At 44.5% G+C, this 26,038-nt stretch overlaps 2 protein-coding genes across 2 annotated transcripts in view; one reads left to right on the forward strand and one right to left on the reverse strand.

Annotated features, from left to right (window-relative positions):
* Window positions 1-10,358, reverse strand: part of LOC126184789 (argininosuccinate synthase) — a 207,364-nt gene extending 197,006 nt beyond the window's left edge. The window contains exon 1 of the mRNA XM_049927362.1: window positions 10,321-10,358. The gene's annotated coding sequence lies outside the window, so the exon portion shown is untranslated. The remainder of the gene's footprint in view (window positions 1-10,320) is intronic.
* Window positions 1-26,038, forward strand: part of LOC126184790 (band 7 protein AGAP004871-like) — a 489,046-nt gene that overhangs the window by 61,737 nt on the left and 401,271 nt on the right. The window lies entirely within an intron of this gene.

Here is a 26,038-nt window from a genome sequence, read left to right on the forward strand (position 1 = left end):
ATTCATAGACTATATGTTCCCAAACAACGATGTAATTTTTAATGGATGACAGTGCGACTGGTGTGAAGAACATGCTGGACAAATAGAGTGAATGGTTTTGCCACTCACATCGCCAGAATAGAATCCCACTGCAAAATGGGACATAGTTGAAAGGTCAGTTCGTTCACGAAATCGTGCACCGGCAACACTTCGCCGGCCGGAGTGGCCGAGCGGTTCTAGGCGCTACAGTTTGGAACCGCGTGACCGCTACGATCGCAGGTTCGAATCCTGCCTCGGGCATGGATGTGACTGATGTCCTTAGGCTAGTTAGGTTTAAGTAATTCTACGTTCTAGGGGACTGATGACCTCAGAAGTTAAGTCCCATAGTGCTCAGAGCCATTTGAACCATTTGGCAACACTTCCGCAATTATCGACGGCTATAGAGGCAGCATAATCCAAAGGCCTTGCCGCAGTGGTAACACCGGTTCCCGTTACATTACCCAAACTAAACGCTGTCTAGCTTGGTTAACAGTTAGATGGGTGACTGGCCGGAATGGGCAAGCATTGTTGGCAAGCGGGATGCACTCATCTGTTGAGGAGATACTTGATTGAGAAGTAGCGTCTCCAGTCGCGAAAGCTGACAACGGCCGGGACAGTGGTGTGCTGATCACATGACAAGAAGGAGATAGTAGAACCAGAGGGCAAGAAGTTTGTTGCTGTGCTATATAATGGTGCATTTTCCGACAGAATTGCACAAGCTCTCAGAAAAACCTAAGTGAAAATTGGATTTCAAACGAAAGGTACAATTGGTTCTAGGCTACGCCAATTTAGAATCTGATGTCTATAAGACCAACTGCCAAGATTGTGACAAGTTTTATATCGGTCAGATGGGAAGGAATTTCAAGACTCGTTGTAGGGCTTTTTCGGTACACATTTGGAAAGAGAAAAACATCCGGCATGAAACATAGAGGATAATATGAACGTGTTGCATAGGGCGCCGAAGGGACAATTACTGAACCAACTCGAGGAAATGGAGATTTATGTACACAGAAAACGGCAACTGGAATTACTGACCTCAATGCTTATTTTGATGTGTACAGAAACCTACTAGTTTGAGCAGCTTGGCGTGCTGTCGTGTGCGCCGGCAACAAGCGGCGAAGACACTGGGTCTTCTTCCCCACAAGAAAAGAACTTCAGAACAGCCACGAGGCGGTGCCATTGTGATCCTTCTCCGAGTGTATTATACACTATCGACTTTTTAATTAATAGTCACTGTTTCGTTAATCACCGAACACTTACGGTTATGGTTTAATTGTTTTGTCATGCTGGAAGGTTTCGATTTATAGATGTGATTTTATTTTTAAACGTCTTATACTGGCTTTTACACAATTGTGTGTTTTACTTTCCCAGGCTAGGAGATTCGTATTATTACTATTAGCACTTTTATGTGGATTTTAAGTATGGATTTAATTCCACATATTCTGTGCCAGTACATGTTTTATTGAAACTTCCTGGCAGATTAAAACTGTGTGCCCGACCGAGACTCGAACTCGGGACCTTTGCCTTTCGCGGGCAAGTGCTCTACCAACTGAGCTACCGAAGCACGACTCACGCCCGGTACTCACAGCTTTACTTCTGCCAGTATCTCGTCTCCTACCTTCCAAACTTTACAGAAGCTCTCCTGCGAACCTTGCAGAACTAGCACCCCTGAAAGAAAGGATGTAGCGGAGACATGGCTTAGCCACAGCCTGGGGGATGTTTCCAGAATGAGATTTTCACTCTGCAGCGGAGTGTGCGCTGATATGAAACTTCCTGGCAGATTAAAACTGTGTGCCCGACCGAGACGAACTCGGGACCTTTGCCTTTCGCGGGCAAGTGCTCTACCAACTGAGCTACCGAAGCACGACTCACGCCCGGTACTCACAGCTTTACTTCTGCCAGTATCTCGTCTCCTACCTTCCAAACTTTACAGAAGCTCTCCTGCGAACCTTGCAGAACTAGCACCCCTGAAAGAAAGGATATAGCGGAGACATGGCTTAGCCACAGCCTGGGGGATGTTTCCAGAATGAGATTTTCACTCTGCAGCGGAGTGTGCGCTGATATGAAACTTCCTGGCAGATTAAAACTGTGTGCCCGACCGAGACACGAACTCGGGACCTTTGCCTTTCGCGGGCAAGTGCTCTACCAACTGAGCTACCGAAGCACGACTCACGCCCGGTACTCACAGCTTTACTTCTGCCAGTATCTCGTCTCCTACCTTCCAAACTTTACAGAAGCTCTCCTGCGAACCTTGCAGAACTAGCACCCCTGAAAGAAAGGATATAGCGGAGACATGGCTTAGCCACAGCCTGGGGGATGTTTCCAGAATGAGATTTTCACTCTGCAGCGGAGTGTGCGCTGATATGAAACTTCCTGGCAGATTAAAACTGTGTGCCCGACCGAGACGAACTCGGGACCTTTGCCTTTCGCGGGCAAGTGCTCTACCAACTGAGCTACCGAAGCACGACTCACGCCCGGTACTCACAGCTTTACTTCTGCCAGTATCTCGTCTCCTACCTTCCAAACTTTACAGAAGCTCTCCTGCGAACCTTGCAGAACTAGCACCCCTGAAAGAAAGGATATAGCGGAGACATGGCTTAGCCACAGCCTGGGGGATGTTTCCAGAATGAGATTTTCACTCTGCAGCGGAGTGTGCGCTGATATGAAACTTCCTGGCAGATTAAAACTGTGTGCCCGACCGAGACTCGAACTCGGGACCTTTGCCTTTCGCGGGCAAGTGCTCTACCAACTGAGCTACCGAAGCACGACTCACGCCCGGTACTCACAGCTTTACTTCTGCCAGTATCTCGTCTCCTACCTTCCAAACTTTACAGAAGCTCTCCTGCGAACCTTGCAGAACTAGCACCCCTGAAAGAAAGGATATAGCGGAGACATGGCTTAGCCACAGCCTGGGGGATGTTTCCAGAATGAGATTTTCACTCTGCAGCGGAGTGTGCGCTGATATGAAACTTCCTGGCAGATTAAAACTGTGTGCCCGACCGAGACACGAACTCGGGACCTTTGCCTTTCGCGGGCAAGTGCTCTACCAACTGAGCTACCGAAGCACGACTCACGCCCGGTACTCACAGCTTTACTTCTGCCAGTATCTCGTCTCCTACCTTCCAAACTTTACAGAAGCTCTCCTGCGAACCTTGCAGAACTAGCACCCCTGAAAGAAAGGATATAGCGGAGACATGGCTTAGCCACAGCCTGGGGGATGTTTCCAGAATGAGATTTTCACTCTGCAGCGGAGTGTGCGCTGATATGAAACTTCCTGGCAGATTAAAACTGTGTGCCCGACCGAGACTCGAACTCGGGACCTTTGCCTTTCGCGGGCAAGTGCTCTACCAACTGAGCTACCGAAGCACGACTCACGCCCGGTACTCACAGCTTTACTTCTGCCAGTATCTCGTCTCCTACCTTCCAAACTTTACAGAAGCTCTCCTGCGAACCTTGCAGAACTAGCACCCCTGAAAGAAAGGATATAGCGGAGACATGGCTTAGCCACAGCCTGGGGGATGTTTCCAGAATGAGATTTTCACTCTGCAGCGGAGTGTGCGCTGATATGAAACTTCCTGGCAGATTAAAACTGTGTGCCCGACCGAGACTCGAACTCGGGACCTCGGGACAGATTGTAGCGCACTTGCCTGCGAAAGGCAAAGGTCCCCTCTCCCCCACTTACCACTGCTGTGACAGACCATGGAATTTCATGACTACAGTTGGGTAACTCGTTCCTTGACTGACCATTGTCGTTGGTATTGGGGACGCCATGGCCACGCTTCGTGTGGTCGACCCCTGCCCATTCGGAACGAGTTCTCATTAGCTGCTTAGCATAATTTTCTGGTAAGTAGTGCCCAATTTCTTACCACTGCAGCATACTTTACAAAGACACTGATGATTAATTTAACGCCGAAGTGGATACATATATGAATAAACACGGTTCAGTCACATTAATGTGAACACCGCCTATGTTCGACGTCAACATACAGTGACCACTCACAGGCGGTAGGTGGCGGCACTAGTGTGCACTCCGCTGCAGAGTGAAAATCTCATTCTGGAAACATCCCCCAGGCTGTGGCTAAGCCATGTCTCCGCAATATCCTTTCTTTCAGGAGTGCTAGTTCTGTAAGGTTCGCAGGAGAGCTTCTGTAAAGTTTGGAAGGTAGGAGACGAGATACCGGCTGAAGGAAAGCTGTGAGGACGTGGCGTGAGTCGTGCTTCGGTAGCTCAGATGGTAGAGCACTTGCCCGCGAAAGGCAAAGGTCCCGAGTTCGAGTCTCGGTCGGGCACACAGTTTTAATCTGCCAGGAAGTTTCATATCAGCGCACACTCCGCTGCAGAGTGAAAATCTCATTCTGGAAACATGTTTTATTGTCAGGCACTTATTTTGCCATGTGAATTAATATTAATTAATGACTACGCATAGTACCTTTTAATTGTTAACTTTGCGATACTGGTTACCCATGTACCCTAGGTATAGCGCTGTGGTGTGCGTACTGTAAGACCTTCGGTACACACACCATCAGATTATTTGACTTGTCGCTCTAGCGAAGTAGGCGAGTGTCAGCAATATGTCTCGTGGTCTTATCGTGGCGTGTGTATCTTCTGCCGTTAGGTCAGACGATAGAAATGCCACTTGCACGCTTAGAGTAGCAGATTGACGGTGACCAACTTTAAACAGAACTTGATTAATTTTCACACACATTTATTAAAATAATAAAAAGCATAGAAATAACTTGGTTCTGGATGCTATTTACAATTGACAATCTGAAGTTCCTTTGGTTCAAATGGCTCTGAGCACTATGGGATTTAACTTCTAAGGTCATCAGTCTCCTAGAACTTAGAACTACTCAAACCTAACTAACCTAAGCACAACACGCACATCCATGCCCGAGGCAGGATTCGAACCTGCGACCGTAGCGGTCGCGCGGTTCCAGACTGTAGCGCCTAGAACCGCTCGGCCACCCTGGCCAGCCACCAGTCTTTGCTGTAGTGTCCTGGATTACATTCCAAATCTGTACATAGTGTCTCAGGAAGTGATCCGTCCGTCGGGTGAGGACGTTAAACAAGGCGGCCCCGTTGGTGGTGCTGTTCGAGAGGAGCAGGCACCGAGTTCCACCCTCTCCCTTCCCTCAGTATCACCATCATCGTCATCATTATCATTCGACATAAAAATAACATTACACCATTATTCTCATCTGCACTCCACAAATACCCATACCAAACAACTTTCACATATCCGAAAGGAAAGGAGCCAGTGTGCACGGAGGAAGCATACCCTTTCCGACATATGCCTGAACTCATCCCTTGTGATGTTTCAGCCAACAGTGCCAAAGGACATTTACATTTTTTTACCATTTTGTTACAAGTACAGAGTTTCAGCTTACTCGTGAATATGAAAACCATATAATGAATTGTGGAACCAGCACACTGTGTTTTATTTGGATGGTACGCTCAACGCTGGAGCCGGCATCCATTACCCAGTTCTCATACTAACACGCAAGTTGGAACATTGTATGTGAAATACACTGAAATGGGATGGAAAGCTAGCTGATACAATTGTATATATGTTTCTCGGGCAAGACGTCGGATGTCATAGTTTTCACTATGACATCCGACGTCTCGCCCGAGAACCATATATACAACATGTCCGTCGGGAAAGCCTCAAGCAACACATAGCTGATACAATGTTTGCTTTCGTCATATTTACTGCTGGAAAACCCACTTCCGTAGATGTGGCCGCAAAGCGCACGTCCGTCCGGTGGCAAGTAGCCCAAATAGCCAGTTCTAATCGTAGCGGGGAGAGAAATTTGCAAAACCAGTATTTGGCAGACAAGAGGAGGCGATGTGTTGGCGTAGGGTTCCTGATCGCCAGACTTCGCGCCAATGTTCTGGATTAAATTCCAGACCTTTCCGCAGTGTCTCTAGATGTGATGGCGATCCGTCCATCGGATGGAGACGTTACACCCAGTGGTCCCATTGGTGGTATTCCAGAGGAGCAGGCTATGCCCCGACTCCAGAATTCACCCCCCACCCCCGCCTTCCTCCACCCCGCGCTCATTCTCACATCATGTACAACACAAACATGACACCACACTGCATACACACCCATTACAGTATAACTTTCAATCACCATGTGTAAAGTGGCTATTTTGCCCGGTAAAAGGAAATCCTTTCGGATTAGGCTACTGAACCTACACCTCGGGGTCTCCCAGCCAGCGATGTCATGCGACTGTTTCTATCTTCACTACTTCAAAATGGCTTTACGTCGAAACTGGCGACGCACATACAACAAAAACAGACGACGTTATGCAACCCAAATGGAATAATACTTGATTCCCTCACACACGAAAAAGACATTTGCAAAGTACGAGTGAAATATTTCCATCAACTAAGAAACTTATAACTATCATATAATAAGTATATGTAGAAATACAAACAATTTACAGCACTCAGTCACACAGTTCTTAAGTAGGATCAAAGACAGAAAGCGTTAATTTATTGATTCTTTAAGTTTCGGAGTATCGGCTGGAGATGATTTTGCTCATAGTTCCTGCAGATCATTCGTCATTCTTTTTCTACATCTCAGATGTTTCGATTTTTTGCTGAAGATTCCAAAATAATTTATTAAATGTTCAACTACGTATAAATCACTAAATTTCGGATGTTCCCTCGGTTGGCCTGGAGCACGCATAAAAATCATTTCAGTTGCAGGGTGGAATATTTGGTGCTGTTGCGATAGAACTGAAGCTATTTTCCAAAACTACTTTATCTATTCTTGAGAGGCAGATTGTCTTCAATTCGCCAGTATGCACTTCATCCGTTATTACGTGAACGTAACGTAAGTTTCTGACTCTATATGTACTCATGTTTCCGCAGACAACTACTGAATGATTGTATGCGTTGCGACTGGAATTAAATTTCTCGACTGTGGCTTCGTACTATTTCAACTTTTATGACGAGTAAAACTGTGTGATGCAAACGAACTGTAATCCGGATTTCTGCTCAACACCTTAACTTCTCACTGGCCGGTGTGGCCGAGCGGTTCTAGGCGCTTCAGTCTGGAACCGCGCGACCGCTACGGTCGCAGGTTCGAATCCTGCCTCGGGCATGGATGTGTGTGATGTCCTTAGGTTAGTTAGATTTAAGTAGTTCTAAGTTCTAGGGGACTAATGACCTCAGATGTTAAGTCCCATAGTGCTCAGAGCCACTTTAACTTCTCAGGAATGTTCTTCGCAACATACAATCTACTAAGCAGAAAAATAATCATTGTCTCAAATCACAAGAAGTGAAATTTCCTAATATAACTGAAACTGACCTGTTTCCGGGAGTGTTGGACGTAATTTGAGCAACGAGTAGCTTTTCACAGTTCACCTAACAAGACGATGTTATCCTCTAGCTAGAAGATTACGCCAGTGGAGAGAAACAGGGTTCACATCCGGCCGTCGAGGGTCAGCTTGTGTAGTATCCCTAGACCCCTTAAGGCGAATGCTGGGGTGGTCTTTTAAAAAGAAGTGCAAATAGAAGTGTGCATCTGAGGCTCGTAGTGTATCGGCTTACATGATCTGTGTTATTTTTTAGAATATTTTCTGAAATCTCTGAGCTCGATAAGCATGACGACTGTACCGTACTGTACCGTTCATTGTTATCTAGCGTTACGGCTCGGCCACCCTCGCGTCGCACGGGCTGATGCTAATTTTAATCGTGAGAGCGCTTACGTTTTATTATTGAATTTCTGGTGAGCTCTTCTCGGCTGTTTAAAATCGACACAAATATCCGTATTAGTCTGCATACATTGCAGTACCAAGTCAGTAAACAATCTACTTTCTGTCATATACATCCAGCGTAATGACCATTTTGTTGAAACTAGAAAAATTCGGGCTTTTGCTGGTGATCCTTACAATCGTTATTCGTATGCATAATCTTTGAATCGAAGAGAAAAGAGGGAAAATAGCACTGGTACAATATCAACGACCGAGATTGTTCAGTGGTTAAGGCACTGAACTCGTATTCGTAGCAGTGGGGTTCAACTCGTTGTCCGCCCATGAAGATCTGGGTTTTCGGTGATATCCTGAAGTCGCATAAAGCGAATGTTGGGATGTTTCCTTCGAGTAGATCGCAGTCGAATAACTTCCACATGTACACCCACTGCCAGCCGGTGTGACCGTGCGGTTCTAGACGCTTCAGTCTGGAACCGCGTGACCGCTACGGTCGCAGGTTCGAATCCTGCCTCGGGCATGGATGTGTGTGATGTCCTTAGGTTAGTTAGGTTTAAGTAGTTCTAAGCTCTAGGGGACTGATGACCTCAGCAGTTAAGTCCCATAGTGCTCAGAGCCATTTGAACCATTTTTGTACACCCACTACTCTCCTTACAGTAAAGCAAATACTAAGCGTCCTTACCTGAAGATGGTCTGCAACAGTGCAATACTAAGTTTGTGAACACCACCTATTTAGGGAGTTTCAGAAAAGTGATTTATGATTTACTGTTCACTGTATAAGAAAGTTCCATTGCCCACCAACCACGTCGTCGCTGGCACTGTGTGAGCCAAAAAATCGTGAGGATGTGAGGTACGAGTTCGCAACATCGTGAACGAAGTCAGGATGAGAAAATGTCGGTTCATTTGTTTACTGGAGGCAGGTAACTCTCTAAAATCTGAGTAATTACAACAGATGACTGTACCTAGTACCGGCCCTGATGTCACATACCTGTTGTTCTCTATAAACACAAATGACAGGGTGGGCAGCAGTCTGCCGTTGTTTGCTGATGACGTTGTGCTTTACGGTAGAGTGTCGAAGCTGAGTGACTGTAGGAAGACACAAGACGACTTAGACGAAATTTCTAGTTGGTGTGATGAAAGACAGCTAGCTCTAAACGTGGAAAAATGTAAGTTAATGTGGATGAGGAGGAAGAACAAACGTGTTACGTTCGGTTACAGTATTATTTGTGTCCTGCTTGACACATCAGCCGGCCAGAGTGGCCGAGCGGTTCTAGGCGCTACAGTCTGGAACCGCGCGACCGCTACGGTCGCAGGTTCGAATCCTGCCTCGGGCATGGATGTGTGTGATGTCCTTAGGTTAGTTAGGTTTAAGTAGTTCTAAGCTCTAGGGGACTGATGACCTCAGCAGTTAAGTCCCATAGTGCTCAGAGCCATTTGAACCATTTTATCACAGTCAAGTTCTTTAAATATCTGTAAGTAACGCTGCAAAGCGATATGAAATGGAACGAGTATGTAAGAACTGTGATAAGGACCCCGAATGGTCGATTTCGGTTTATTGGGAGAATTTTAGGAAAGAGTGGTTCACTTGTAAAAGAGGCCGCATATAGGACGCTGGTGCGACCTGTTCTTGGGTACTGCTCGAGTGTTTTGATTTCGTATCGTGTCGGATTGAAGGAAGACATCGACGCAGTTCAGAGGCGGATTGCTAGATGTGTTACCGGTAGGTTCGAAAATCACGGAAGTGTTACGGAGATGCTTTAGGAACCCAAATGGGAATTCCTGGTGGGAAGGCGATGTTCTTTTCGGGAAACACTATTGAGAAAATTTAGAGAACCGGCGTTTAAATCTGACTACCGAACGATTCTACTGCCGCCAACATACATTGTGCGTAAAGACCACGAAGAAAAGATTCGAGAAATAAAGGCTCATACGGAGGTACATAGATAGTCGTTCTATTTGTGAGTGAAACAGAAAAGGAAATGACCGGTAGTGGTACAGGGTACCCTCCGCCAAGCACCGTACGGTGGCTTGCTGAGTATCTATATAGATGTAGACGTACCTTACGTGTTTCGGTGACAACTAGGGCATGTTCGACGATACGAAGTCGGAAAGGACTTGCGTAAGACCCAACTACATTGCCATATATGTCTGACCAACCTTTTATGAAAGCTACGACGACATTCCAGCTTTTACATAAAATGTGATAAAAGCACTTCGGTGCACGGTCAAATATTTCATAAAAATTCTTTTATAAAAGACCTTTGACAAAGTTATTTTACAGTGTAATACAGGCCTAAAATGCGAGAAGTCTCGTATGATACTGAAAAATCTGTGTTCCACTATTAACCAGCTTCTTGCACTTTTCCATTTACAATGACTTTCCATAAATGCTTAAGAATACCCTGAGGTAAGCACTATCAGAATTTTGTACTACAATCAACGGTCGTGTTTGTATTGGTATTTGGCGACATTAATCAAGAGCACTGCTTATTAACATTCCCATCCTCGATAGTAAAAATTCCTGTTCTTTCGAAAATTAGCCGCTAACAACTGCAACAACATAGCCTTAAGCCGTTTTACTCACATAGATTCCTGGTGCTCCGAATAGATACCGTTGTACAGTGAGCCACAGTAAACCGCTGCAGGCTTTATAAACACGCTGTTATCAAATCCTTGACCGTCTAAAGGTCAAATCTTTTTGAGGAAACTTGTGCAGCGGTCAGGTTCCAAACACTTACGCATCTTCCACTAAGACTATCAACATAAGACCGCTGCTCACAGTGTTAGATTTTATGCTGTCAGAAGAGTATCTATACGAATAATTGTTCGTATTAGAGCGGACATTTTAAGCTCGTCGCCACTTGACGAGTCTCCCTACTCAGATAAAGGAAAAACCATAAAACGGAATCACTGAGAGAAAGCTGTGGCCGTGAAAAGCGAACATCATTGAAATACGGAAGTTAAAACGTTTATTTACGGAAGTGATAGGTGGACGGCTGGCAACAAGTCTGTGCGCCAGTCTTTATTAACAGCAGTCAGTGCGCAAGCCTGCCGTATTGATTGTTCCAGATAATGATTAGCATCGCCAAATGAGCCCCCTACTGTGTCGTTCACAGGCAGCAAAAACACTTCCAATATTCAGCTCGTGGAAGCGATTGTACTTGCATCGTTTCAGTGTACATATTTTTGCTAGCCTTCCTTTCTTGAGAGTTATATAACTAAACTATACCGACAGTTTCTTGGAAGCATCAAGACCGTAAAATATTGTATTCGCAGATAAATCCCAGATACCAAAAATGGAAAGGAAACACGAGCACACCGGAAACAGAACACAGTTTTAAACCACGCAGTCCTAGAATAACAGCCCACTGACCTAATCTTTGTATTACATCAGAGGTAACAGATTCACAAATAATTTTTTAAACCTGAATATTTTGATCCTGTGTACAAGTCTGTAAGTTCCGTCATGGATGAAAGCTGTTATGAAAAGAAACTCACAGCACATCAAATGCTGAAATAGTAAGAAAAGGCGTTTTACTCGACAGTACTGAAAATGACTACTGCTACTATTATGCAGTGAGTCTGCTTTGTACACTGACTACATTTTCCCAGGGTCCTACAAATAAACTACCACCTGCATTACTCACAGTTGCGCCTATGTGATCATTCCATTTCATATCCCTTCAAGTTGTGAAACTCATGTACCAAACGCGAATAAAAATTTTTTTCAGTACCAAGGCTGCTAGAAAGGTTTGCGGCCGCTAAATTGTTTGGCTGTTGGTTGTACAGGAGACCTTACACTGTCGCACTCTGTTACACTCACGTTCAAAGTTTCTGTTTCCACAACCAGTGATCATTAAAATATAGGAAGTGGATAATCAATAACCCTAGGTGAAGCACGAGAATCTGATGTTGTGTTTAATTAAAAGAAATCGGTGATAAATACCGCTAGGCTATCGCATACAGTGAGCACATGAGTATCTAATCTAGCAGGACAGTGACGTTACCTTTCAGGTTTAAGCTGCAATTTTTTTGGCAAATAATTCTTCAGATTCCAGCACCGTAAACTCAGCTGAAGTAACCAGTATGAGCTGACTGATTCCAACTGAATTTGAAGGAAAATCGCCAGACTCGTGACTTTGCTTCTCCCGTGCATTACCGTTGCGTCATTAAAACGGATCATAGACCCGGTCGGAACAGTGAACAGTATTTCCGTACCTGCTCAACAGCCTCGGTTCATCGCACTCCTCAAGTAGTTGAGACTTACATGACGTAGCAGTTTACGAGGTGCATTCAAGTTCTAAGGCCTCCGATTTTTTTTCTAATTAACTACTCACCCGAAATCGATGAAACTGGCGTTACTTCTCGACGTAATCGCCCTGCAGACGTACACATTTTTCACAACGCTGACACCATGATTCCATGGCAGCGGCGAAGGCTTATTTAGGAGTCTGTTTTGACCACTGGAAAATCGCTGAGGCAATAGCAGCGCGGCTGGTGAATGTGCGGCCACGGAGAGTGTCTTTCATTGTTGGAAAAAGCCAAAAGTCACTAAGAGCCAGGTCAGGTGAGTAGGGAGCATGAGGAATCACTTCAAAGTTGTTATCACGGAGAAACTGTTGCGTAACGTTAGCTCGATGTGCGGGTGCGTTGTCTTGGTGAAACAGCACACGTGCAGCCCTTCCCGGACGTTTTTGTTGCAGTGCAGGAAGGAATTTGTTCTTCAAAACATTTTCGTAGGATGCACCTGTTACCGTAGTGCCCTTTGGAACGCAATGGGTAAGTATTACGCCCTCGCTGTCCCAGAACATGGACACCATCATTTTTTCAGCACTGGCGGTTACCCGAAATTTTTTTGGTGGCGGTGAATCTGTGTGCTTCCATTGAGCTGACTGGCGCTTTGTTTCTGGATTGAAAAATGGCATTCACGTCTCATCCATTGTCACAACCGACGAAAAGAAAGTCCCATTCATGCTGTCGTTGCGTGTCAACATTGCTTGGCAACATGCCACACGGGCAGTCATGTGGTCGTTCGTCAGCATTCGTGGCACCCACCTGGATGACACTTTTCAAATTTTCAGGTCGTCATGCAGGATTGTGTGCACAGAACCCACAGAAATGCCAATTCTGGAGGCGATATGTTCAACAGTCATTCGGCGATCGCCCAAAACAATTCTCTCCACTTTCTCGATCATGTCGTCAGACCGTCTTGTGCGAGCCCGAGGCTGTTTCGGTTTGTTGTCACACGATGTTCTGCCTTCATTAAACTTTCGCACCCATGAACGCACTTTCGACACATCCATAACTCCATCACCACATGTCTCCTTCAACTGTCGATGAATTTCAATTGGTTTCACACCACGCAAATTCAGAAAACGAATGATTGCACGCTGTTCAAGTAAGGAAAACGTCGCCATTTTAAGTATTTAAAACAGTTCTCATTCTCGCCGCTGGCGGTAAAATTCCATCTGCCGTACGGTGCTGCCATCTCTGGGACGTATTGACAATGAACGCGGCCTTATTTTAAAACGATGCGCATGTTTCTATCCCTTTCCAGTCCGGAGAAAAAAAATCGGAGGCCTTAGAACTTGAATGCACCTCGTATTTCATTTGGGCGATGTGCAGCGCACCTGATAATTCCTAGTTTGCTAAATTCTGAAAAGCGGATGTGCAGAGTATGACGTGTCTACCTGTCAGCTAAGTCAGTTTTGCTCTGGAGAGGAATTCACTTCACTAGGGTTCTACCTGCTTGAAACTAAATTCTGACCCACTGGAAGCGTTACAGTACAAAACAAATCTGGAATTAAATACGACGGTGGAGGTGAATTATTTGAGATGTAACTGTAGAATATTTGGATGTGTATTCTAAATAAATGAGACTCGAAGCAATGCAAGCAAAATAATTCTAAGTAAGCTATAAGATTTCACCGCTTTTCGGACAGAACACGGAGATCAGAAAAAGTATTCTTTCTGTTTATAGTTTGAAAAGGATTTTAGAATACTTTAAAAGTTCCCAAAATCACGAAACTGACTGTTATATTACTCTTAGCGTCAATACATTGTGAGAACAAGTGGTAAATTATGATTTAGACACAGGCAGTGGAGGTAATGACCAGCAAAGTTGGAAGGATTTTGTTACGTAGAGTCGTAATGTCACTGTCGAGAAGTGTAGTAGTATGAACTAAAACTACCGTTCCGAGCAAAACAGAAGGAACGACGAAAACCACTGGAGACAGTACACAAGCTTGGACTGCACAAGAAGGAGCAATTCCAGAAGTCGCCTGTAACTGACAGTTACGAGTAATGTTGGTGGAGACAGAGCTACAGAATACCTAACATTACTGCAAAATTATCATTTCATTTAGTTAGAGAGCGTAGTGGTTAAGGGACTGGATTCATATCACGGAGTATCAGAGTTCAAATTCCCGTCCACTCAGACTAATTTAGTTTTCTGTGGTTTTGTTAAATTAGTTCAGGCAAATGCGTGGATGAGCTCTTCAAACTCGCTGAAGGGCAATTCCTTCCCCGGGTAATGATTTCGATGTCAGTGGGTCTCTGAACTCCAATCATTTCTACTCTTTGCACCATTATCACAAAGTAGAAACGGGTCCGTTGAGGAATAGCTGCAGTTACCAGAATACAGGGTTTTATAAAACGTGCCCTATACTCATAAAACACGTGGTATTGTCAAAAGTAGAAAAATACTTAAAACATATTTTTATGTTATTTATTTCTTAGGGTCTGTGGGATCACGTGAGCCAAAGCTACTTGGTCACGGTTCGAGTTACTACATAGATTACAAAATGATGATTAGAAAATATATAAACAAAAAATTAAAAAATTAGTATAAGAAGATAAGAATTTTGAGAGTGTTTACAAATAAAAAACACATTACAGAGGAAAGTTCTCGACTACTGCAAGGAAGTACTGTGCAGATAGAAGGAATGTATCACAAGGAAGCCTTTCAACTTGGATTAGAGTGCGTTGTGGTTTATCAGTCAATTTCCTTTTGATGGAAATAAAACCTGTTGAGCCGGCCGCGGTGGTCTAGCGGTTCTAGGCGCTCAGTCCGGAACCGCGGGACTGCTACGCTCGCAGGTTCAAATCCTACCTCGGGCATGGATGTGTGTGATGTCCTTAGGTTAGTTAGGTTTAAGTAGTTCTAAGTTCTAGGGCACTGATGACCACAGATGTTAAGTCCCATAGTGCTCAGAGCCATTTGAACCATTTGAAAAACCTGTTGAAAAGTACCCACCACTCTATACACTTCTTAAGGAAGTGTTATCAAAGTGTACATCATTTTTCCATCTAGTGTTGACTGGAACACTTGCAGTTTCTTATGAGTCAGCCACTATTGTCAACAGCAAATTTCGTGACTGAATGTACACATATAAAAAAAAGTTGTGCATCTCCCCCATTCCCATAAACTCCTGAAGATATACGTTGACTGTGGGTATTGTATTACAGACACAGTCACTTTGACTGTTCAGAGATGTCACTAAGCCCGCCCAAAGATGTAAACAACCATGCATGAGCAGCACCTATTAGACGGAGGGGGTCCGACAGCCGATCAGTTTCAGTCATTCCACCAGGAAGGAGGTACACGGCTCGTGTTGTCTGTAGCTCAACTATGCCTAGACGGTCAATACCGCGGTTCTATTGCGTCTGCATTGTTACTTTGTGCCAGGAAGGGCTCTCAACAAGGGAAGTGTCCAGGCGTCTCAGAGTGAACCAAAGCGATGTTGTGCCGACATGGAGAAGGTACAGAGAGACAGGGACTGTCGATGATATGCCTCGCTCAGGCCACCCAAGGGCTACTACTGCTGTGAATGACCGCTACCTACGGATCATGCCACAGAGGAACCCTGACAGCAACGTCATCATGTGGAATAATGCTTTTCGTGCAGCCACATGAGTCGTGTTACAACTCAAACTGTGCGCAATAGGCTGCATGATGCGCAACTTCACTCCCGAAGTCCATGGCGAGGTCCATCTTTGCAACCACGACACCATGCAGCGCGTTACAGATTGGCCCAAAAACATGCCGAATGAACCGCCCAGGATTGGCATCACGTTCTCTTCACCGATGAGTGTCACATATGCCTTCAACCATACAATTGTCGGAGACGTGTTTGGAGGCAACCCGGTCACGCTGAACGCCTTAGACACGCTGTCCAGCGAGTGCAGCTAAGTGGAGATTCCCTGCTGTTTTGTTGTGGTATTATGTGGGGCCGACGTACGCCGCTGGTAGTAATGGAAAACGCTGTAACGGCTGTGAGATACGGGAATTCCATCCTCAGACCGATAGTGCAGCCATATCGGCAGCATACTGCCGAGGCATTCGTCTTCATATACGACAATTCGTGCCCCCATCGTGCACATCTTGTGATTGACTTCCTTCATGATAACGAAATACCACGACTAGAGTGGTCAGCATGTTCTCCAGACATGAACCCTACCGAAAATTCCTGGAATAGATTGAAAAGGGCTGTTTATGGATGACGTGACCCACCAAACACTCTGAGGGATCTACGCCGAATCGCCGTTGAGGAGTGGAACAATCTGGATCAACAGTGCCTTGATGAACTAGTGGATAGTATGCCACGACGAATACAGGCATGCATCAATGCAAGAGGACGTGTTACTGAGTATTAGAGGTACCGGTGTGTACAGCAGTCTGAACCACCACTTCTGAAGGTCTCGCTGTATTGTGGTACAACATGCATTGTGTGGTTTTCATGAGCAATAAAAAGGGCGGAAATGATGTTTGTGTTGATCTCTATTCCAATTTTCTGTATAGGTTCCGGAACTCTCGGAACCGAGGTGATGCAAAGCTTTTTATGATGTGTGTATTTTCAGCGGCAGCTGGGTTGGTATTCCGAGACGCATAAACAATTGACTACGCGAAGCTCGATGCGTAGGTCAGTCTGACAGCTCATTTCTGGGCTAAAAGTATTCTAGCTGTGCACAGAGGTACCCCATACTAGGCAATGGCGTGACAGTAAGCTGATTGTCAGTATCAGAAACAGTGGTGATCATTCTTACAGTGAAGATAAGAACATTCACTTTCTGCACATGATGTTGAAATGATACGCCCAAGACAGTCTTCAAAATGGCTCTGAGCACTATGCGACTTAACTTCTGAGGTCATCAGTCGCCTAGAACTTAGAACTAATTAAACTTAACTAACCTAAGGACATCGCACACATCCATGCCCGAGGCAGGATTCGAACCTGCGACCGTAGCGGTCGCGTGGTTTCAGGCTGTAGCGCCTAGAACCGGTCGGCCACCCCGGCCGGCCAAGACAGTCTTCCCTCCACCCTCAGCCCTAATGTAATATGGTTGACTTCAGTGACCGTTTAACTATCTTGAGACAATAAAATTTCGCTTTCACAAGGGTTTCGTTTCAGAAAGTGTATGCATTGTGTTTTGTTGCAGCAATCTGTTCTCTGAAACCCACGTACTTACATTGCTGACTATGCTGTTAGCTACATCACCTCTATGGCGTTCCATGTCTTTCACTATAACAATTTTTGAGTCATTATCACATTTAGTGGCACATCATTAAAACATCAACGGAAAAAATCGCAACGCCAAAAAATAATAAATGTAGAGTAATGAAGTTTCGGGAATACGTTAGCCTAGGTAACAAATTTAAGTGATTAACATTAAAAGATCACAGGTTAATGTAAGCGCGGGATGTTGTTGTTGTTGTTGTTGTTGTTGTCTTCATTACAGGGACTGGTTTAATGAAGCTCTCCATGCTACTCTTGCCTGTGCAAGCTTCTTCATCTCCAAGGAACTACTGCACCCCACATCCTTCTGAATCTACTTAGTGTATTCATCTCTTGCTCTTCCTCTACGATTTTTTCCCTCCACGCTTCCCTCCAGTATTAAACTGGTGATCCCTTGATGCCTTAGAACATGTCCTCCTAATCGATTTCTTCTTCTAGTCAAGTTGTTCCACAAATTCCTCTTCTCCCCATTGGAGAGAAGCGCGGGTTAAACCATTCTAAATGTGAAACGCTGGTACATTAATAACCGATGTAGTCACCAGATTGTTGAATGCAAGCATGTCACCGTGCATGCATTGTGTTTTACAGGTGCCGGATGTCAGTTTGTGGAATGGAGTTCCATGCTTGTTGCACTTGGTCGGACAACTGAGGAACGGTTAATGCTGTTTGTGGGTGACGCTGGAGTTGACGTCCGATGATGCCCCTTATGTACTCGATTGGTTATCGAGCAGGTCAAGGCAACATGTCGACACTGTGTAGAGCATGTTGGGTTACAACAGCGGTATGTGGACGATCGTTAACCTGCTGGAAAACATGAATGCTTTTCACGCAACGACGTACCAAAGAGGGTGGAGGGATGCAGGGGTTCCGCACCCCCCTATCATCTAAACGAAATTACACGCCACTTAGTTGCCGTGCAAAGCAACTGAAAAATATTTTGAGTTTCAGTCAGACGACAAAAAAGGGATAATCACTATCATTTGTCAAAAAGGCCATAGACAGATTTCAACTATCGAGATATCTATAACACTATCAGCTACCACCCATCTGTACCTTAGCCAAGACCAGCTGCTGAACATTATTGTCCTTAATTGACCTCATTTGTTGTTTTGTTAATCAGTTCAGTTCCTACTTGTAGTTGAATGTAACAGTGCTGCTGTTTGTTGTCTTTGCGCTGTGTGCTGCTGTGATAGTTTCCAATTATGAATCAGTTTGTAACAAGAAAGAAGAAGGAAACCAATTTTGACTCTTCCATTAGCGAAATGATTAGTTAAAAATGTGTACTCACTACTACAATAGCTTAATTACCTATTTATAGCAGTTTAATGTTAGTACTGGAGTGGCTATTTGGAGACCGGTAGAACACTGGGGCTGCAATATTTCGGTATTTCACAAGGCAGTGGAGCGTCAAATATCATTAAAAATAATATTCAGTTAAAATAGGTGTATAAAAATACACTTGGATTTGCCTGTGTCACCAAAAATCACGCTGATCAACATAAATATCGCCCAAACTGCAATGATTAAATTTCTTTAAAACATTTGCTCAAAATTCTATCATTAGTAGCCCAAATGGCAAAATATCGCATAATCTAGTCACCCGGGCAGAAACCAATTCCAATACAGAACGTTGGCGAGAAGTTTGTGGAGAATGGGAAGAGAAAGGGGTGACCGCACATTCTATAGTTCGTTTGTGAAAGATTTTTTCAGCGGCCTACTTGAATTCGTCGGAGCCGGCTGCGCCCTGCATCCCTCCCCCAGTGCCACCTCTCTTTCGTCCAAAATATATTTACACTTTTTTAATACTGTAATAACTGAAGCTTGGAATTCCAGGCACAATTAAATCTTAAACTATGCATGCATTTCAAGCACTATCAAATGATCACACATGCACAATGAAAGGAAAAACATGCAATATCAAAAGTCCGTCGTTTGTTGTGATGTATTTTATTTTATTTTAAAATACTGTACAACAACCAGTTTTTTCCATATTCGCTATCGACTGGGGTACCCCTGCGCTTTGAGGCGGTAAGCTATCAATCCCTGTATTCGGCAGGTGAAGTGATTTGAATCCATCTATGGTTTCCCGTTTCAGATATAGGCAAATGCCCCTTCCTGCAGGCCACAGGCAATCCTTTCCGAATATCTTTATTTCCTGGCAGATTGCAATTCCACTGAAGAGGCAGTGTCTCTGCTTAAATGAAAAGATCTGCATGGAAGGCAATCTAGACATCTATTTGGAGACTCCCGGAAATAAAAGCCATCTTTAAATTGGAAGACGGCTAGCGATCGTCATTTTCTTCTATATATGTCTACATAAAGATGGCTCAAATTTTACTATAGTGGGTCCAACCGTCACAATTCTTACGTATTTGTAAATAAACTTCATATAAACGTCAATGTATGTTGAATATCATAGTGGAGTTTATTTGCACCGTATAACCATATTGTCATGGAGAAACAGAAACCCATTTATGAGGTCACATACATTAGAAGCAAAGTTGAAATCAAGACGTGAATCAGTGTTAAGATCTGTGGCACCTCTGGCTAAAGAGCACAATGTCGTTGGACGCACATGTGTTTCGGAGCACATAGTATTTGTGTAATCCGTTTTGGTTTATAAATAAATTTGCTTGCTATAGTTTGAAGTGGGCTAATTTGAAAAAAAAAGTCTTGATCACTTACGGAAGATGAAGAATTTTAACGAAATGAAAGATACTTTACTAAAATTGAGGAACTTGAGCTGCTTTGAAGTATCGAAGGAATTCTGACTTGGTGTCAGATAAGCAGCAAATTTAAATACAATACTGTAGTAGGAGAAAGGTAGCCACTGCCAAAAGAGATTTGAACTCGTTTAACCTTATAAGTTATTCAAGCCAGCGTTAAGATTCTTCTGCTCTGCGACAGTGAACCTCATATCAGAAGATTGAGTTGGCTCGGTTCGAATGGCTCTGAGCACTATGGGACTTAACATCTGAGGTCATCAGTCCCCTAGAACTTAGAACTACTTAAACCTAACTAACCTAAGGACATCACACACATCCATGCCCGAGGCAGGATTCGAACCTGCGACCGTAGCAGTCGCGCGGTTTCGGACTGCAGCGCCTAGAACCGCGTGGCCACCGCGGTCGGCAAGATTGAGTTGTTTTGTTAACAAAGAAGCAATATGTTATATTCGATATTAATTCGTTTGGAAACAGAGTGAAGTTACATTGCCAAATAAAAAAATATTTGATTGTGAATTTGGGTATTTCTTTTCGTATAGTGGAGAAAATATGTTGCACTTTTTAAAGAAAAGGTTTCCTTGTTTAATTTTATATAATGAAAACTATTTATACGAAGGCCCCCTGAAAGCAAATTATGCACATAAAATTAAAAAATAAATACGTGTGTGTCCAGAATAAAATGAAAAACGAGTCATTTTAAGGTTCTCTTATCAAATCGACCCCACCTTTGACAAAATCCTGGCCACGTCCTTAGTTCGTGAATGGTAGCACAACAGGTCGAATCTCCAGACTGGCGTACAGCTCTGCAGTCTAGATCCGTGGGATAACCACAAGAGTGCTCCCCTCTCCAGACCAAAAGGTCCAGTGTGTCTACCCCACAGAGAGGTTGTTTGCACGCCTCAACTGGCCACCTTCTAACCGACACTCGCAGCGGAGCAGAAACAGCTTTCATCATAAAACACATCCGCTCTCCAATGAGCTCTCGCTTGACACCACTGGAGTCGCAAATGGCGGTGTTTCGGGGTCAATGGAATGCACGTTACACTGACTAGGAGACGTTCTTAAAGTAACCGATATGTAACAGTTGGCTGCGTCACTGTGGTCCCAACTGGTGCACAAATTGCTATTGCAGATGCAGTAGGACGGTCTTCCCTCTCGCTAGTGCCACGTGGCCGTCGGGAGCCCGGTCTTCTTGCGACCGTACATTCCTCGACTACCGCTCCCAGCAGTCATGTACAGTGGTTATATTTCTGCCAAGTCTTTCTGTAGTATCGCAGAAGGAACATCCAACTTCTCGTAGCCCTATTACACGACACCGTTCAAACTCAGTGACGTGTTAATAATAGCGTCTTTGTCGCCTTAAAGACATTCTTGACTAACATTAGCTCACCACATCGGTAACTAACACTCACGACAGTTATAGCGTGTATTTAAACCGAGCCTGATTTGCACCCTCGTAGTGCCGCTACTAGCACCACTCTTATGCGACTGGTGCGAAATTTTAATAGATATAATCTTTAGGGTGTAGAAACACGCCTATCAACTTTCGTTTATGTCGCACAATTCCTTCCTCGTGTTATGATTTTTTTCCGTCGATGTACCTGGTGATCAAAAAGTCAGTATAAATTTGAAAACTGAATGAATCACGGAATAATGTAGATAGAGAGGGGCAAATTGACACACATGCTTGGAATGACATAGGATTTTATTAGAACCAAAAAAATACAAAAGTTCAAAAAATTTATGACAGATGCCGCTTCGTCTAATCAGAATAGCAATAATTAGCATAACAACGTAACACAAAGCAAAGATGATGTTCTTTACAGGAAATGCTCAATATGTCCACCATCATTCCTCAACAATAACTGTAGTCGAGGAATAATGTTGTGAACAGCACTGTAAAGCATGTCCGGAGTTATGGTGAGGCATTGGCGTCGGATGTTGTCTTTCAGCATCCCTAGAGATGTCGGTCGATCACGATACACTTGCGACTTCGGGTAACCCCAAAGCCAATAATCGCACGGACTGAAGTCTGGGGACCTGGGAGGCCAAGCATGACGAAAATGGCGGCTGAGCTCACGATCATCACCAAAAGACGCGCGCAAGAGATCTTTCACGGGTCTAGCAATTTTTTTTTTTTTTTGTTCTAATAAAACCCCATGTCATTCCAAGCATACGTGTCAATTTTTACCTCTCTATCTACATTATTCCGTGGTTTATTAAGTTTTCAAATTTATACTGACTTTTTGATCACCCGGTATGTATCAAGAAAAGCAATAGCTCCAGAACATAACCCTGTGGCACCCCCGACTTTCCGTGAAACCAATCAAATTCGAATATATTCCTTGTTTTGACACTGGGAACAACCTTCCGCTTGCTACGTCTCAGATACGTTTCGATACATATACTTATTGAGATATGGGCCATTCCATCCTTTAATAATCATATGTCTATTGACGCTACAGGATATGTTCAATGTAGTTACTGCTCATCTTACATAACCTTCTGCCCTCCTTCTCCAATAATCATGAACTTGTGCGACCACACTTGGCTGCTGCCGGATAAGTCTAACACATGAGACATATGCACGTTGCCAAATCTGGTACAGATGCTGCACATTTTAAATCATTTGTTAAATCACGGTAGAATTACTTTAAATATTTTGCAAATTGATAGAGCTTAAGTTCAAAATGTTTGTATTACGTCACATATGACAAAACGTCGGTAAGTGTAAATAGAAGGGAGAAAAGGAGGAACAAAAGAACTACTGCATGGACGGCGTCTCTCCCGAGAATACGGTATAGACGCCGACTTTTCTTGGGAGAGATGCCGCATGTAAAATAATTAATAACAAAATCAAGTTTAAGTTGATTTCTTTAACATAACTGAGCAATATAAGATACAACAAGACACTATACGCATACAATTGAACATGCATACATGAACTGAATCATAATTTACAAAATTAATTTTCGTAATATTTTAATTTCAATTTACAGCGTACAAGGTACAAATTTACATACACTCATGCTCATAAATTAAGGATAATTGCAGAATGTGGAGCCACACAACGTGGCACTTCACAAAACTGGCACTAATAACATAGGCACATAGGGAACACACACGACTCACGGTATTGGTGATAAGTTGAAAAACCCTTCCCGAAACACATGTGCTACAAAACGCCACGCACGTACCCGACATCAGTATGGGATATGATCACCATGCACACATACACAGGCCGCACAACGGTTTGGCATACTCTGGATCAGGTGGTCGAGCAGCTGCTGCGGTATAGCCTCCCATTCTTGCACCAGTGCCTCTCGGAGCTCCTGAAGTGTCCTAGGGGTTTGAAGACGTGCAGCAATATGTCGACCTAGAGCATCCCAGACGCGCTAGATGGGGTTTAGGTCTGGAGAACAGGCAGGCCACTCCATTCGCCGGATATCTTTCGTTTCAAGATACTCCTCCACGATGGCAGCTCGGTGGGGCAATGCGTTATCATCCATCAGGAGGAAGGTGGGACCCACTGCACCCTTGAAAAGGCGGACATACTGGCGCAAAATGACATCCTGATACACCTGACATGTTACAGTTCCTCTGTCAAAGACATGCAGGGATGTATGTGCACCAATCATAATCCCACCCCACACCATCAAACCACGACCTCCATACAGATCCCCTTCAACGACATTAAGGGGTTGTTATCTGGTTCCTGGTTCACGTCAGATGAAAACCCGGCGAGAATCATTGTTCAGACTATACCTGGACTCGTCCGTGAACATAACCTGGGACCACTGTTCAAATGACCATGTGTTCTTGACACCAGGCTTTACGGGCTCTCCTGTGACCAGGGGTCAGTGGAATGTATGTTGCAGGTCTCCGGGCGAATAAACCATGTCTATTCAGTCGTCTGTAGACTGTGTGTCTGGAGACAACTGTTCCAATGGCTGCGGTAAGTCCCCAAGCAAGGCTACCTGCAGGACTCCGTGGCCGTCCGCGGGCACTGATGGTGAGATATCCGTCTTGTTGTGGTGTTGTACACTGTGGACGTCCAGCACTGTAGCGCCTGGACACGTTTCCTGTCTGCTGGAATCGTTGCCATAATCGTGAGATCACACTTTGTGGCACACGGAGGGCCCGTGCTACGACACGTTGTGTTTGACCAGCCTCCAGTCGCCCTAGTATTCTACCCTCATAATGTCATCAATATGGGTTCTTCGAGCAATTTTCAACACACAGTCACCATTAGGACGTCTGAAAACGTCTGCACAGTTACTCGTTGCACCGTACTCTGATATGCACCAACACACCACTGGGCTTGTGGACTGCTGGCAGCGCCACCGTGCGACGACCGCATGTCAAACGCACCGAATGGTCATACCCCGAGGTGATTTAAACCCGCAAACCGCCCACCAGAGCGTTGTTTCACCATGTATCAGCATTATCCTTAATTTATGAGCATGAACGTAGATTGCTTCTTAGTGCTTTGTTCTGTAGCATCTTTCCTGCGACAATCTATACACATGTCCACATATGTAGATCATATTTTGTAGAGCTATTGATTGCAACTCACACATTGAATCCATTCACCTTCTTTATGGTTACGCAATAATTTCCCAACATTCACAACAGCGGTTGGTTTCTGAATTTATTGGGTTCTTTCCAGTTTCTGCGATGGTCCTCTTAGGTGGTCGTGTCCTGCCTCATGCAGTGACGGATGATACTGTTTCCACCTTTTCCTTCTGCTTTATTTCCTTAATTTCGTTTTGCCTTTGTTTCCCATGCTTCTTTTCCATGTTTGTAGCATCCGTCAGTAAGTGCTTTAGGTTGAGCTTTCGTCTCACTGACGTTGATTTGGGCAGTTCTGCTATCGGACTTATTTTCTGGAAGAGTTTCGTTGGTGTCATTTTATCAGGTGACATGCTACATGTGGAAGGGTGTGGGGAGTTCTGGGAAGAATCAGCAGGAGTTAAGTGAGGAGTCCATAGCACTGAAAGTTTGTTGAACTGATGATGATGGTGAGGAGTCATTTGTGGTTAACATTGAGGAGAAGTGTTCAGATAATCGATTTGGGTTAAAGGGACAAATGCCCGTGGGTTCAAAGTGTTGTGAATTGGCAGGAGCCAATTCACGGGATTTGGAGGAAGCCGAAAGGCACGCGTTTAAGCTCACGCAGGCTGGCGTGAGGTCTGGAACAGGTCAGAGAAATAAGACTAGCAAAACAGGAGGTAACTGGTAGAATACTTAACTTTAATCCACAATTGGTGAACATCTCTCTTCACTGTACATGCTTCACAATATAAATAGCCAAGGGTATGGCGCCTTGCTAGGTCGTAGCAAATGACGTAGCTGAAGGCTATGCTAACTATCGTCTCGGCAATTGAGAGCATAATTTGTCAGTGAACCATTGCTGTTAACGTCAGCTGTACAACTGGGGCTAGTACTAGGAAGTCTCTCTAGACCTGCCGTGTGGCGGCGCTCTGTCTGCAATCACTGACAGTGGCGACACGCGGGTCCGACGTATACTAGCGGACCGCGGCCGATTTAAAGGCTACCACCTAGCAAGTGTGGTGTCTGGCGGTGACACCACACAAAGTATCTGAGCTCTATTCCTACAGACGCGGCTTTACTCGAAGTTGCACCGATTGATCAAAAAAAATGTATCAAATGTGTGTGAAATCTTATGGGACTTAATTGCTAAGGTCATCAGTCACTAAGCTTACACACTATTTAACCTAAATTATCCTAAGGACAAACACACACACCCATGCCCGAGGGAGGACTCGAACCTCCGCCGGAATCAGCCGCACAGTCCATGACTGCAGCACCGATTGATCGACCCATCTGACATCGAGTGATTTTCCTTTGATACTTTTGTGCAACCTATGCTGAAGCTTCTTTCCGGAAATATGCTTTTAGGGGATCGAAAAACGACACATCCAGAGGCTGCAAGGCATGAGTGCCGTGATTAGGTTCGCAGATCATTACCACATCGTTGTCAACAGCTGTCTGAAGCAGCTGCAGAGCCCTGCTGGATCCGTCTAAAACGAGAAGGGCC

Source organism: Schistocerca cancellata, chromosome 4, assembly GCF_023864275.1.
Source record: "Schistocerca cancellata isolate TAMUIC-IGC-003103 chromosome 4, iqSchCanc2.1, whole genome shotgun sequence".
Lineage (NCBI taxonomy): Eukaryota > Metazoa > Arthropoda > Insecta > Orthoptera > Acrididae > Schistocerca > Schistocerca cancellata.